General features: G+C 44.2%; 1 protein-coding gene across 3 annotated transcripts in view; it reads left to right on the plus strand.

The window, feature by feature from the left end:
• The first annotated feature begins 208 nt into the window (after nt 1-208).
• dennd4c (DENN/MADD domain containing 4C) overlaps nt 209-12819 on the plus strand; it is a 32798-nt gene continuing 20187 nt past the window's right edge. For all 3 annotated transcript variants that reach the window (XM_041964483.1, XM_041964485.1, XM_041964486.1), the window contains exon 1: nt 209-435. The gene's annotated coding sequence lies outside the window, so the exon portion shown is untranslated. The remainder of the gene's footprint in view (nt 436-12819) is intronic.

A 12819-nucleotide genomic window follows, 5' to 3' on the forward strand; every position in this document is an offset into this window, starting at 1 on the left:
AAAGGTGCTTTACTTTGAAAAGATATGCCGGAAGATGCTAACTGTCCGTGGGCTAGCTTGCTCTCGCTCCCCGTGGCCTAGCTTGCTAGCGCTCCCCGTGGCCGACTTGTGTCAGTTGCAGCGGGGTCTGTAGCCTCTCCTCTTCTCTGGGCGGTTCTAGTCTGAAAAGAGACGTTTAGAAGAAAGCTCACCAACAAAACTATCGGCGCAGACACAAACATGGCGCCTACCTCCGCCGACAACTTCAGATAGAAGTGGCGAAGAAGTGACCAGCAAAGTTTCAGAGGAGTGCTTTCGAAGTGGCTTTTTTTGGCGCACCGTCCTGGTTTAACCTGTTTGGATTTGCATAAATAGAAATACGGAATATATCGAGCGGGTTAAAACAGCAAGTTGCCTACATGTCAACATTGTCTCTCGCTGCAGCGTAAACAGCTGGTAAGTCCTCATGTTTTTGAATATGAACATAGCTGAGAGTGAACAGTTTGCGGTGGGAATCAAACATGGCAGTTAACTGTTTTAACGTGACTTCAGCTGTGTGAGAGCCAGGTCGCCCGCTGAAGAGACGTTTTCCTGGTGTTGCGCTGCTGCGGTCCGCTTCTGCACTTTCTATCGTGTGTTATCCTACCGCGGAAAGACAGGCGGCCACGTATCACTGCACAGGCTGCTCACAGGAGGACATTTCCCTTTGTTTCGCCCGCCGTGATGTGCGTTTCCTGCACTAAAGTTGACCTAGTTGTGTGTCGGATGCAACAGTTGAGAATATAACACCCCCACCCTGCCCTCCTCTTCTGTCCTCCGCGGCCCTCCTTGACGCCAGATCATCAGGCTCTGCTCTCCTGGAGCCTCCCTAACCTTGCAGGTGTCTGCCCTCGGCCACACTCACAAACTGAATTCCCTGCTTTAAGGAGGAACATATGTATATAAAAAAGGAAAAGACTGTCCTGTAAAACACCCTGAACTGCTCCCAAGATAAGGAACTGTTAACCTGACTTCCCTTTGAACATGTGGCCTGCTTTTATCCAGGGACTTTCTCCCTGAATATGCCATGTCTGCATTTGTGTGACCCTAAACCTAGGACGTGGAGTTGTGCAAGATGCCTCCGTTGGTTTTGTGTGTGTGGAGCTCGCACAAATGCCATTGAATGCAATACCAAGGTGCTCACATATCTACACCTCAGCACTTGAGGGTTTGCCAGTCAGTCAGCAGCAAGCTTAACCCCCTTAAGGGCAGCGGAGTACTCTGAGCTCTGGCTTCCCATCACCGTTTTGGTGATTCATGGCATGCATGTGATGTTCCTGTTATGACAGCCACGGCACAAGTCCCTGCAGAGCCGCGGATGACACTTCCTCTTGGCTTGTGCGAAAGCAACTAATATTTTCATGCAGGTATTTCGCCACCTGAGATGGCAAGAGGAGTGCCAGGTTGTCACAAAATTGTGGAAATTGCTCTTGCAGAGCTGCATCCATACTGAACCACTGACACGTGGAAACACAGCAGTAAAATCTCTTCCTTGACCTTGGCTTGGCCTGACAGTGGCTGGAAAAGGGGAGTGGAGTGAATGTTGCCTCCTCCTAACTGCTGCAGGCAACATAAAGTAGGTCATAGCGACACTGTGGCTTTGTGTACATTGAACTTGCACTTTGCCACTACCAGCAGTCCAGAGGCTCTGTCAGGTGACCAAGGACGGGAAGTGGGTTGGCCAAGGGGGCAGCCACAGGCTGTGGACGGGCTCTGCAGTTGCCTAGGCAACAGTCAGATTGGCTTTTGATAAGTGTGAGAAAAGTCAGGAATTCATTCTGCTGGACAGTGAGAGGAGTGTTTCCCCAGAGCAACTTTGATTGACATTTCAACTCCTTTCAAGCTTGAAGTTCCACTGAATCTTTAACTTGTTTCACCACTTTGACTCCCACTTCACTCAGTGCTTGTATTTTGACTGACATGTCAAGCTCTTTCAGGTCTCAGGTCTTCATCTATGAACAGCAGAAAACTTCTTTAGCCCTTGTAACTCCCCCACCCTCCGCTGTTAATGCACAGTTGACCCCAACCGCTTTCAGTGCTGGCATTCCAGCCAGCACTTAAACTGACATCGCCTTTCAGTCTATACACTCGAACTGGCCACTTTAACCGACCCGCTGTCAATTCATCACCTACATTTTAACTGCTTTCAGTGCATACACCTGAGCCTTTAACTGACCGTGTCTTATCAGTGTACACTTGAACTGCCACTAATTTCCCGCAGGACTTCCAATGCACCCAACACTTCCAGGTCAATTTATCACTTACGCTGACATTTCAATACATTTGGAGACTTCGTTCACACTTCAACCGATGCTCAACTGGCATTGGCACTAATACAACTACAACTGACGCTTCCTGGTCAAGTCATCACCTCCACTTTGGCTCCTTCAGACCTTGAAGTTCCTCTGAAACATTAACTCCTTTCAGCACCTCCAATTTAATTGTTATTGCGACCTTAACTAGTCGTATATTTCAGCAGACATTGCAACTTCTTCAGCATTTCAACCATACATAAATGTTTTAACTGTCACACATGTAAATTTTCTTTCTGTCTACTATTTAGTAATTATTACCTGTATGTTTTTTATTACTCATGCAAGCGATGTCGTCCTTAGGGATGGGAATCGAGAACCGGTCCCAGTTTAGAATCACCTCTAAATTGTCCGATCCATCAGAATCACATGCCCCCGAGCTTATCAATTCCTATTATTGATGCCAGCATGTTTTTCTGACAGTCGAGTGTTGCTAAACTCAAACTCATGCCTCTACTCTGCTGGAAACTCACAACAAGAAGGAGTCATGGCAGAGAGGAAGAAGCGGCCCCTAGCAGTTTCTGCAAAATGACAATTTGAAGTAAAGGTGGAAACACCAACAAGATGCTTAAACATCTTTCAATGCAAGGTCTTAGGCTTGCAGCTATTACCCGAAACACTTCAGCACATTTTGTTCAGCTGCATGTTTGCACATCTTAAGACATATTAACTCCAGATAGTTGTTTCTAGCCAAAGAGCAAGAACAGAGGTCTTGTAATCTGGCCAGAAAACCCTCTCAGGTAACCTCTTTCCTCCTCTGACCCTTGTACTATGGTGTGATGTGCCAGTAGGGTTTTCCTTGTCTTCTTTCTTTGGACCCGGATCTGAGCTGGTCTAGACCCAGCTAGTTAGTAAGTGCAATGAGTTTGCCCTCTCTCCCTTCTCCTTAGAGTGGAAAGAATGCTCTGTGTCTGCCGGGCTGTCACGCTCCAGGAGGGAGGCAGTCTTGTGATGTTTCTGCGGAGCCTCACTGCTCTGAGCTGCCTCTCATCGTCTAACCTGCCGTGTTGTTTTTGGTCATAGAGCGTCGTCTTATGCAGCAAACATTTCAATGATCTGACCAGATGAAGACCCCCCGTCCTCGTCTAACCTTCCTGTCACGCGTGCCGCCATTGGCTTTGCGAGTTGTTTTTGACACAGTTCGGCAAACACTAAGCGTGTGTCCCTTTCTCTTGAGAGCACACCTGCCTCTTAAATCACTTTGCGGACTGTAACTGCAGGGCAGCCAGGGAGGAACTGTGCAAATATTCAGCATCAGTTACTAGGATCTGTGCCACCTCTGCCCTGATTGCTCCTCGTCACTGGCTGCTGCCGGTTGGTTTGATGTTATTTTGACAAAATATTAAACAAGGATCCATGGCTGTTGGGATTGAGAAAGATTCCCAGAGATAGAGTACTAGAGGGGAGCCGACTGCTTGGGTTGAGCCCTCTGTGAAAGGCTTCAGCAGATGTCTTTCATCGTGCTGAAATGCTTGGTCAGTCTGTAAGAAGACCAAACATAGTGCTTTTATTTTGCAGATCATTACAAATTCACTACTTCTTATTTAGCTGAAATATTTACTTTGCAGTCTTTTTGGCTTTGGTAATAAAATTTGTAATTATTTAAATGTAATTATAGAGTAATAAAATAAAAAGAACTTGTCCAGAAAATTGGACTGCTTAAGCAATACAAATTTAATTATTAATTCTTTTGCTTTAGTCATCTTTTTTCAGAATGTCAACATGTTTTCGTGAGTTAAGTTACACCTTGCAAATACCAGGACAGTATTTCAGGAACATGACAGGCATGCCACGCACGGTTAGAGCTTGGAAAATTCAAGCAGAACAGCCTATGCCCAAAGGAACCAGATGAAATAGCCTGTGGAGAAAACAGCTAGCCTTATCTGCTGTGTGTTATCAGCGTGATTTGGCAGTCAGATACCTATTCTGAGAAGTGTGTTGATGGCTGTCGTCAGTCCCGAAGTGAAATTAGATGTTACGTGTTGCCTCGGTCTGAAACAGACCAGCTGCCAGCGTTAAACAAACACCAGTGAGGAACAGAGTTCACCATCAGGCTTTTGCTGCACTCAGGCCGTGCAGAGAGACAGAGACAGAGAGAGAGAGACTTGTTAGCATATGGATGTGATAATGCCAGGCTATCACACAGGCTTTACCTGGAGCCAAAAAGCAGATAAACTGTGAATGCTCCACCTCTCAGTAACTCTGAACAGCAAATATTGAAACGGTTCAATACTGTGTATTTCTTCCTTTATTAACACGGCACCAGGCTTATTTTTTGCATTGTAAACTTGAGGGCTGATGTGGCTCACTCCACCCAGTCCGACTGTTCGTCCCATCACAACAAACTGTTACGGTTAATAAGCAGGGTGAGGATTTGCAGAGCAAAGTTTAACAGCCAGCTATTTGTGCGCACACGCTGCAGCTTTGCAACCAGTTCAGTCAAACAGCAACTCAGTCGCCTTGAATTTGAGTTCATCTCCTCTGAAAAGCCGCTCTGCACATGAGTTGGTTTTTCTGTGGTCACCGCCTTGTAAAATAAGGGTTTTGTCACCTCATTGGCACCCAGCGCTCAGCCTGGCCTTCGCCGCTGCCGCCGCCGCACTGCGATGACAGGTGGCAGGGAAGGCCACTTTGTTCTTCAGATCCTCCAAAGTGTCGAGCTACAGAGTGGCACTTGAGGCAGACGCTGGTGGCTGCAGAAGCAAACACACCGTGGCTGGGCGGCTGCCCCTGGAGCTGAAAGGGTAGCATGTCGGAGGCTGTTGCAGCTGACATAAAATTACCTTTCAGTGCAGAGTTTTGCATTACGTAATTGATAGTCGAGCTTTCGGGAATGATTTTAAGTGCACTTCAGTAGTCTTGTTGCATGAATGCGAATAAGTAGCGCTTGCATACATGTACACTTGCCACAATAGAGGGGTTGGTGTAACGGTTCAGCCCGTCCTTCTATTTATAACCAACGGCCCCCCTGCTCCCGAGCATCATTACTGCATCTGTACACTCTTTGCTTTTCATTCTCATTTGCAGTGTCCGAGATTCAACACATGACAGTTGTGTGTGTCATGCTCAGCTGCTGTTTCAGACAAGCTGTGAGTGGATGTGCGTGGCGGGGCAGACACAGCACTGCCTGTTGTCCAGCGTTACACACAAACACACAAACACACAGACTTGTACATGCGCGCACATGCAGGCAGGCTTTTCCACCCCTGGGGAACGAGCCTCCAGGCTCTTTTGTGTGAAAGGGATGAGATCATTGTGGGGCAGACCATGGGGGGATGGAGTAAGGGGTTCCACTCTTTTTTCTTAAATAGATGAATCTCTGTTTCTGTGTCTGCCTCTTTTTCTTCATCTTTCGACTCCCCTTGGCTTTGAATTTGATACCTTGAATAAGAAGCGGCTGGCCAGGTGAATGCCATTAACACCACAAGTGCTAAAAGCGAACAAGCATTAGGTTTGGAACACATGGACGCGAGGATTAGGACCTCCCCGGTTTTATTTATGGCAGCTAGAGAGTCCCCAGCCCTCAGGGGTTGTTGGGCCGCAGCCTTTTTGGCACGTTTGCAAGCGAGTTAAGACCAGTGCCACCGTCAAGGAACAAGACTTTCAAGAAATCAGAGGCCTTGAGGAATGAGCCACTTTTGATCACCGGTTGTTTTTGTAGACAAACATAATGGCTCGAACAGAAAATACCTTTAATCCCGCAGATTTTTCTCAGGTGATTAGATGATACTCCTGCTACTTTCTTTGCTAATCTGAAATGCTAATATATTCCTTTGCACTACTAGTTACTGACTTCAAAAGAATAGGCCATTGTGCTGGAGGCAGAGATTCATTACTCTTGTTGTATTACATTACACCTTCCAAAATTGTGTCTAATCTTTAAAGATCTCCCTCCCCTGCAAGCCTCTGTGTTTTATCACAAAGATCAGATAATATTACACACAAGTGTACGTTTCTTTCCCACAGCTGGTAGTAATGGCTGACAAGAGAGAGCCTAAATTAAGTGATTTTTCATTTACAAACGGCCAAAGTTAATGTCTGCTAGACCGGATCTTAATTCCTGCTGCCATCGGCTGCACCACGTCGAGTCCCTGTGAGGATGCAGGACGATAGTCTATAGTTATGAATCAGGCGGTAATGATGCATTATTTGGCAATGAGATCATGATTTAAATACCTTTGTCTAAGATATGCAATATTTAGATGGGGCTTTTTAAGACAAGTAATCTGTGATGAGTATAAGTCAGTTGGAGCATCTGTCGTGCTGTTGTACATAGTAAGACATTATCATGCCTGAATGGCAAAACCTGTTCTGCATTGTCTTCTTAAGTTCAGTTACAGTAACGGTTTGAACCGTTGGCAGTTTTTGTTTGGTTAACACTCTCTTTTATTGACAGGCTGATCACCTAGTCGGGCCATATGTTGTTACTTTGAGATTAAGTGAGGCACTCACAAATGTTGTCATTTAGCATGGCAGCATTTGTAAAAATGCTCTGGAATTGTGATATTTTTTCTTTGCCTTTTTTAATAAAAGAAAAGCTACACAACTTGGAATTTGTGTAAAATGTGCAAATGCCGAAGGAGCATCAAACACATCTGGGTTTGAGATCAAGGTTTGAGCAAGAAGTGGGCGTTAAGAATGAAATCCACCAAGAATAAGTAAGTCAAGGCAAGTTACTGATTTTTTTCCGTGAAACATGCCCATCATTTTATCCCAGTTTGTCCCATCATCAGTTCAAAACACAAAAATGTTCAATTAGCTATGATTCACATACAAGACACTAGAACCATGAAATGTTTGGTATTTGTGCTTGAAAAACATAACTCAATCAAAATAGTAGGCAGATGAATCTTCTTTTGAGTGACGAATGGATAAATCGATTGTGCTACATACCATGGTATAGTTGGCATGTCAAAATCCCTAATGGTGGACACATGTGTTGTCTCATTGTGTATGTTGTCGGAGACTCTCTCCACATTAAGTCCCGTGCTTTAAGAGTTCATAGCTACAGTGAAGCCAGAAACCAGTTTCAGAGTAACCGGTCACTTGTCCTCTAAAGCTTTGTAGTATTTTTGTCATGGTTCGTAGTGACCCTGCTCTGTGAGTGCAGCCCAGACAAAGAGTGTGACACTCGATCATCGGGGCTCAGGAGTAACAGAGGAACAGGTTTTCACACGGGAAGGGAGGGGCAGAGCACAACCCTTAGAGGCAGGGGCTCAAGTTACAACACAACACTTAATACAGTGGAAGTTTAATGGACCACTATGTCTGCCAGTTTGACTCGATCATTTTCCCGTTTGACCCCAAGAATCTGCACAATTTTTTGCCTTGAGGCTGGAAAGTTTTCCACCACAGCGTGCCGTCACAAGTGCAGAACAAGAGCAGAAAATCCTGAATGCTGCAGCTCACTTCTGCTTCGCGTTGAAGCTTTTAGTCTAATCCCCTGTCAGCACCATCAGCGTTTATGACCACCACCATGTTTTATTTGCTGGCCAGATGTAAAAGTGGACAATAAAACAAGCCTTCGCTGCCATTTTAAGTCTAAAACGGAGACGGTGGCTGACATGAGACTGCAGAGAACGTGTCAGCTATATTCAATGTACCCTTGAAAGGCTCGGAGATCAATTTCCTCAGCGAGAGTAACACTAGGCGCAGCTCAGGGTCGCGCAGCCTGGCATTGTTGGGGCTCGGTTGCCATGGCAGCGCCCATGTTTGTCTATTATGGGCTGTCACAAAGAGATATTTGTATGGTTGTGGTAGGGAGTGTGGTACAGGCAGGGGGGACGGTCACAAATGGCTCCAGCGTTTTCAGCGTGTCCACAGTTTGTGTGCACACCTCACATCAGTGGCGTGTTTTAGTGCATCATGTTGTTCTCAGTGACAGTTGCCTCTGCTGTAGTTCCCTCTGTGTGTTTGCGCAGATGAGCATGACAAAGTAATCCAACTTGTAACGGTAATGATTTGAACAAATAGTCGCGTCGTATTGCTAACGACGACCCTATTTTTAAATTGGAACAGGAAGCGATATGACAGCGTTACGTTTTTGGTATTCATGGGAAGTCCCTGACGTATCAAAATGTCATATTCCTGCTAAGAGAAGTAGAATTATTACAGTACACTGTTCACTTCACTAAACCCCACATGAGATGAAGCATCCAGAATCTTACTGGCAGCTGAAGTGAGTAAAATGCACGTTTCAGAAATGCTTCTTTCTTTCTGTGGTTGGCTTATACAATAGCAGGTGCCTGTGGCTGTTTCAAGTGGAAGATAACATCTGCTACAGTGCAGTGTGTGTGACTTTTGGTGATACACAGGTAGCCTGGTTTCTAGGTCAGTGCAGAGTTTCCAAATAATTGAGCGTTTTTTTTAAAAACAGACTCATCTAATTGCATAAAAACAAGTGCAATCTCACTTAATTTCAGAGAGAAGTCGACATCACATTCTGGGAGGTTGATGTTGTGTTTGCTGTTCTCTGTGAAGCTCAAATTGATTCACCGGCATGTTCAACACTCATAGAGCAGCATCCAAAGCCGGACCTAACCGATCTGCTGCCTGCCCAGGATAGTGTTTGTTTTTCTTTTCTTTTTTTTCTGTCAACATTGCTTTGTTTCCTGCTGCGGCACTTTGTGGCGATCTGTGCCCATGCTGTCGGGAAGCGGTGTGACTCACAGCCTTGATGTTTTCATACCTACATAAGCATTTCAGAGCAGAAATGAATTGGAGAGACAAATGTTTGTGACTAAGGTTAAAATGTGCATGTTGCTCAGCAGAGTGGACTCTTGCAAAACAGCTGTTAAATTAAAAAAATACCTAAATTGGATGATTTTTTTCTTGGCAGTGTGCCCAGACACAATCCTTCCCTACTGACCTGTGACCTGCTCATACAAGAGGATCCGGCTTAAAATTAGCTTTATTATCCTGAAAAGTCATTTAGTATTGTGTATTCAATGACACCAAGGCCTGATCTAATGTTATTTATGTATATATTATAGCTACACAGACAGTACTTGCAGTTACATTAAAGATGGCAGGTTTCAAGACAAAACTGCTTACATTAAAACTCTTTTCTAGGTAGTAACTACTTGAGAAAGCCACTGTATGGAAGTAAGACACCTTAGGAAACTCTACCATCTATTGCCTTTCTTGTGTCTCCACTTTTAGCCTGAGGGAATATTTGCCTTTGCAACCTGTGTGAACTTGCCTAATTCCTTTTAGTCTTTTAAATTGCCATAATCAATATTTTTATATTAACAGTGGATCAAATAACTATGTGTAATATGAAGCCCGCAGCGAATTATCACCTGACTCAGCTTTTCCAGTCAGCTCCGGAGCTTTATAGGCCTCTTTCAGCTCAGTGTTTTGGTTTTCTGGTTTGCAGTCTCACTGTTTTAGTTCAGCTTTGCTGCACTCATTGCGTTGTTTTTGTTGCTTTAAAAGCGTACTCTACGCCAGTGGTCCCCAACCTTTTCTGTACCATGGCCCAGTTTAATGTCTGACAATATTTTCATGGCCCAGTCTAAAGGTGTAGCAGATAAAGCCAAAATAAAATGATAAGATCGGCAAAAACTGGTATTTTCTCTTTAATAATAATAATAACAATAATAATGAACGTAAATCCACTTTTTAATCATGTCATGTGAAAAAACAAAATAATGGAAATTATTTTTTCTTTCTGTGCGGCCCAGTACCAAATGACCCACGGCCCACTAGTGGGCTGCGGCCCACGGGTTGGGGATCAATGCTCTACGCCACCTGTCCAGCACCAAACAGTGGACAATGCTAGCAACTGGCTGTGAATATACGTACAGAGGAACATTTAACAGCTAAAGAGCCAGATATTTCAAGCAGGGGGTGGTGGGGACCAAAATCTGAGCTAAGAGGAGAGTGACTGTTGGACTCGAGTTCATCAGGTGTGGAGACACATGACCTCAAATGAATACTAATGTAGCAACACGTCTGATGGATGTGTAGACAAGCAACTGATTACGAACAACTTCACCATATCAACTTAAAGGTGATATGTCAGTGTTGTGTTTACAGCTTGTTTTGCTGGCCCCTAGTGGCCAAAAACATCAGTCACTGGAGTTCAGTATACTGTAAATACAGCTGTTGGCTACTGGTTCAGCTCATGTATGTGTCTTACACATTTGAACTTGAGAAATAATCTAATAATAGTCTTAATTTCATGCAGACTTTGATATACTCTAATGAAATAGCAGAACTTGTTTCAGCTATGAACAAACATTAATTCACACACACACACACAAACACGGGAAGACTATCCAGTCACTGGTTAAACCACCAGAGGACATTTACTGGCCAGCCTTTGTTAGAGCACATTTAACAGTGTGGTTTTCTATAAAGCAAATATAGTCTGAAGACAGCCTTTTGCTTTTGAATAGGGTTTTGACCAGTGAGATGTAACCATGGATACAGTGCAGTAAATCTCCTCAGAGCAATAAGTCTGAGCTCCATGTCTCTCAATTGCTTTTGTGCATCATAATAAAATGAGAGCTGGATCCAGTCAAGACTAGCATGCTTTTTTTTTAACTGAACGGGGCAGATATTATCCATTGTATTGTGAAAAGCCACATCTGGAACCATGTGGGATTTTACGACAAGAACAAATAAGGATGCCAGTTTCAGTGGCATTCCTCAGAATGAGCAACTGTCCTACTTTGGAAGGAAAATATTGAAAATGAATTCATAGGGGTGGTCTCTGTTTAAGAAGTGAAAAATCATCACACAGTATAGAGTGCTCATCCAGCTGCATATTTTTCTGCCTTGCCTTACCTGCGAGACCTGCCGTATCCCCACCTGAGCTCCTCCATCCTGCATAAAGTCAACAGCTGAGAGATTTGTGGGAGTGACTGCCAACCCGCCCGCCGTCACTGATGCGCTTTTATTGCCGTTTTTGTTTGTGGAAAGTTGAAGTCACAGCTTGGATGGTGACATAAAACCATATTTTTTCTGCTACCCGAGCCTGGTGTTGATAAAGTGAACCTCTTTCATTAGCGTGTTTTCCCGACATTGTTTTAAGGAGTTGTGGGAAAAAATGAGCCATATTCTGGGCAAATATCCAGCTAGAATTCTTCAAAGCTACCTAGACTATAAGGGTTGATACAAATCAATTTTGGCTCGTTCACATGGGCAAAATGCCAAGCTTAGAATTGAAAAACAGTGCTACATTTATCATTATATGAGGTAAGAGTTTATACACTGGTCAAAAGAATGACACATTAATTTCAGTATTTTTTCCAGGCCATTGTTGTCCAAGACTGCATGCTGTATAGTTGATGGAAATCAAACAAAGCAGGCTCAAAGTCTGGAAAAGATTTTTGTTTTGTGTGGAAAGTATGTCTGCTGTTCGCTGTCTTGCAGTGGCTGAAAAATGTTCCTCCCGGACAGGTCAGTCTGCCTCCTGCCACTCCTTCCACAGCACAAGCCAACGGATGTCCTGCGCTGTAGACGGCTTCACAATAACGTGCTCTAACGTGTTCAGCGTATTGTTTTCATATTGATGGGTGGCGGTTAGAGAAATGAAAAAACTCCAGTGGACAGCATTAATGAAGTCCAGGGCTGTCTGTGCTCGATGTGGCTGCACAACGAGTCTTCTTTTTTCCCCCCTCCTGCCAAAGCTGACTCACCACTGGAAAAATTGAACTTCCTGTATAGGTCCTAACAGCTCTTTGAAGGCAACATGGACGTTTTTCTCTTTCTTCTTCTTAGTTTTTTTTTATGATGAAGAGATGTCCTTGGCAATGCAACCCTTACCTTAGTTGCATTGTAGCCATTAACTGAGCCGCTGACTGCTAAATTTGGTGTCATGACTCAAACGTTAACTAGAAAAAGAAACTCTTTCTTACATTCCTTACAAATAGGCCATAAAGAATTGCAACAGACATGTCTTGGCAGTTTAAACCGTTAAACTGGGTGTCACTTTTTTTTTTTTTTTGTCACTCCAGTCAAATTTGTGACCATATTTGCGTGTTTTATAGACTTTTTGGTGTGTGCTTGATTTACGCTGTCAGTGGCATTTCTGAGCATTCCTCCGGGCCCGGCTGCTCTCCCTTAGCTCTCTGTAGCGGCCAGAGCCTTAACTCTCAACGTAATTGGAGCAGTGCGGTGATATACAATGACAAGAGTGTTTGTGAACATCAACAAATCCAGTCCCTTCATTATCCTTTGTGTTTCCCCAGTTTGTTTGCTTCGTTGTGGCGCTGCAGTCTTAAAGGATCCTTTTATTGCCTTGGCCAGAGCATTGCTTAGCATTCTGTGTATGCTTGCATGTGTAATCCATCCCACTGTCCCAAAGTGATATGTAAGAGCTTTGCTTTTACTAACATGCAGTGTTCTCCTGGGCTGTAAGCTAAATACAGTATCTGTAGCAAGTCTCAAGTAGTAGACGTTTTAACCAGAGAACAGAATGTCTTCTTTAATGTCGTCTGTGGCGGGGTAAAGGAGGGTTTATTAGCTATGAAGCAAACAA

Source organism: Chelmon rostratus, chromosome 23 (assembly GCF_017976325.1).
Source record: "Chelmon rostratus isolate fCheRos1 chromosome 23, fCheRos1.pri, whole genome shotgun sequence".
NCBI classification, from domain to species: Eukaryota; Metazoa; Chordata; class Actinopteri; order Chaetodontiformes; family Chaetodontidae; genus Chelmon; species Chelmon rostratus.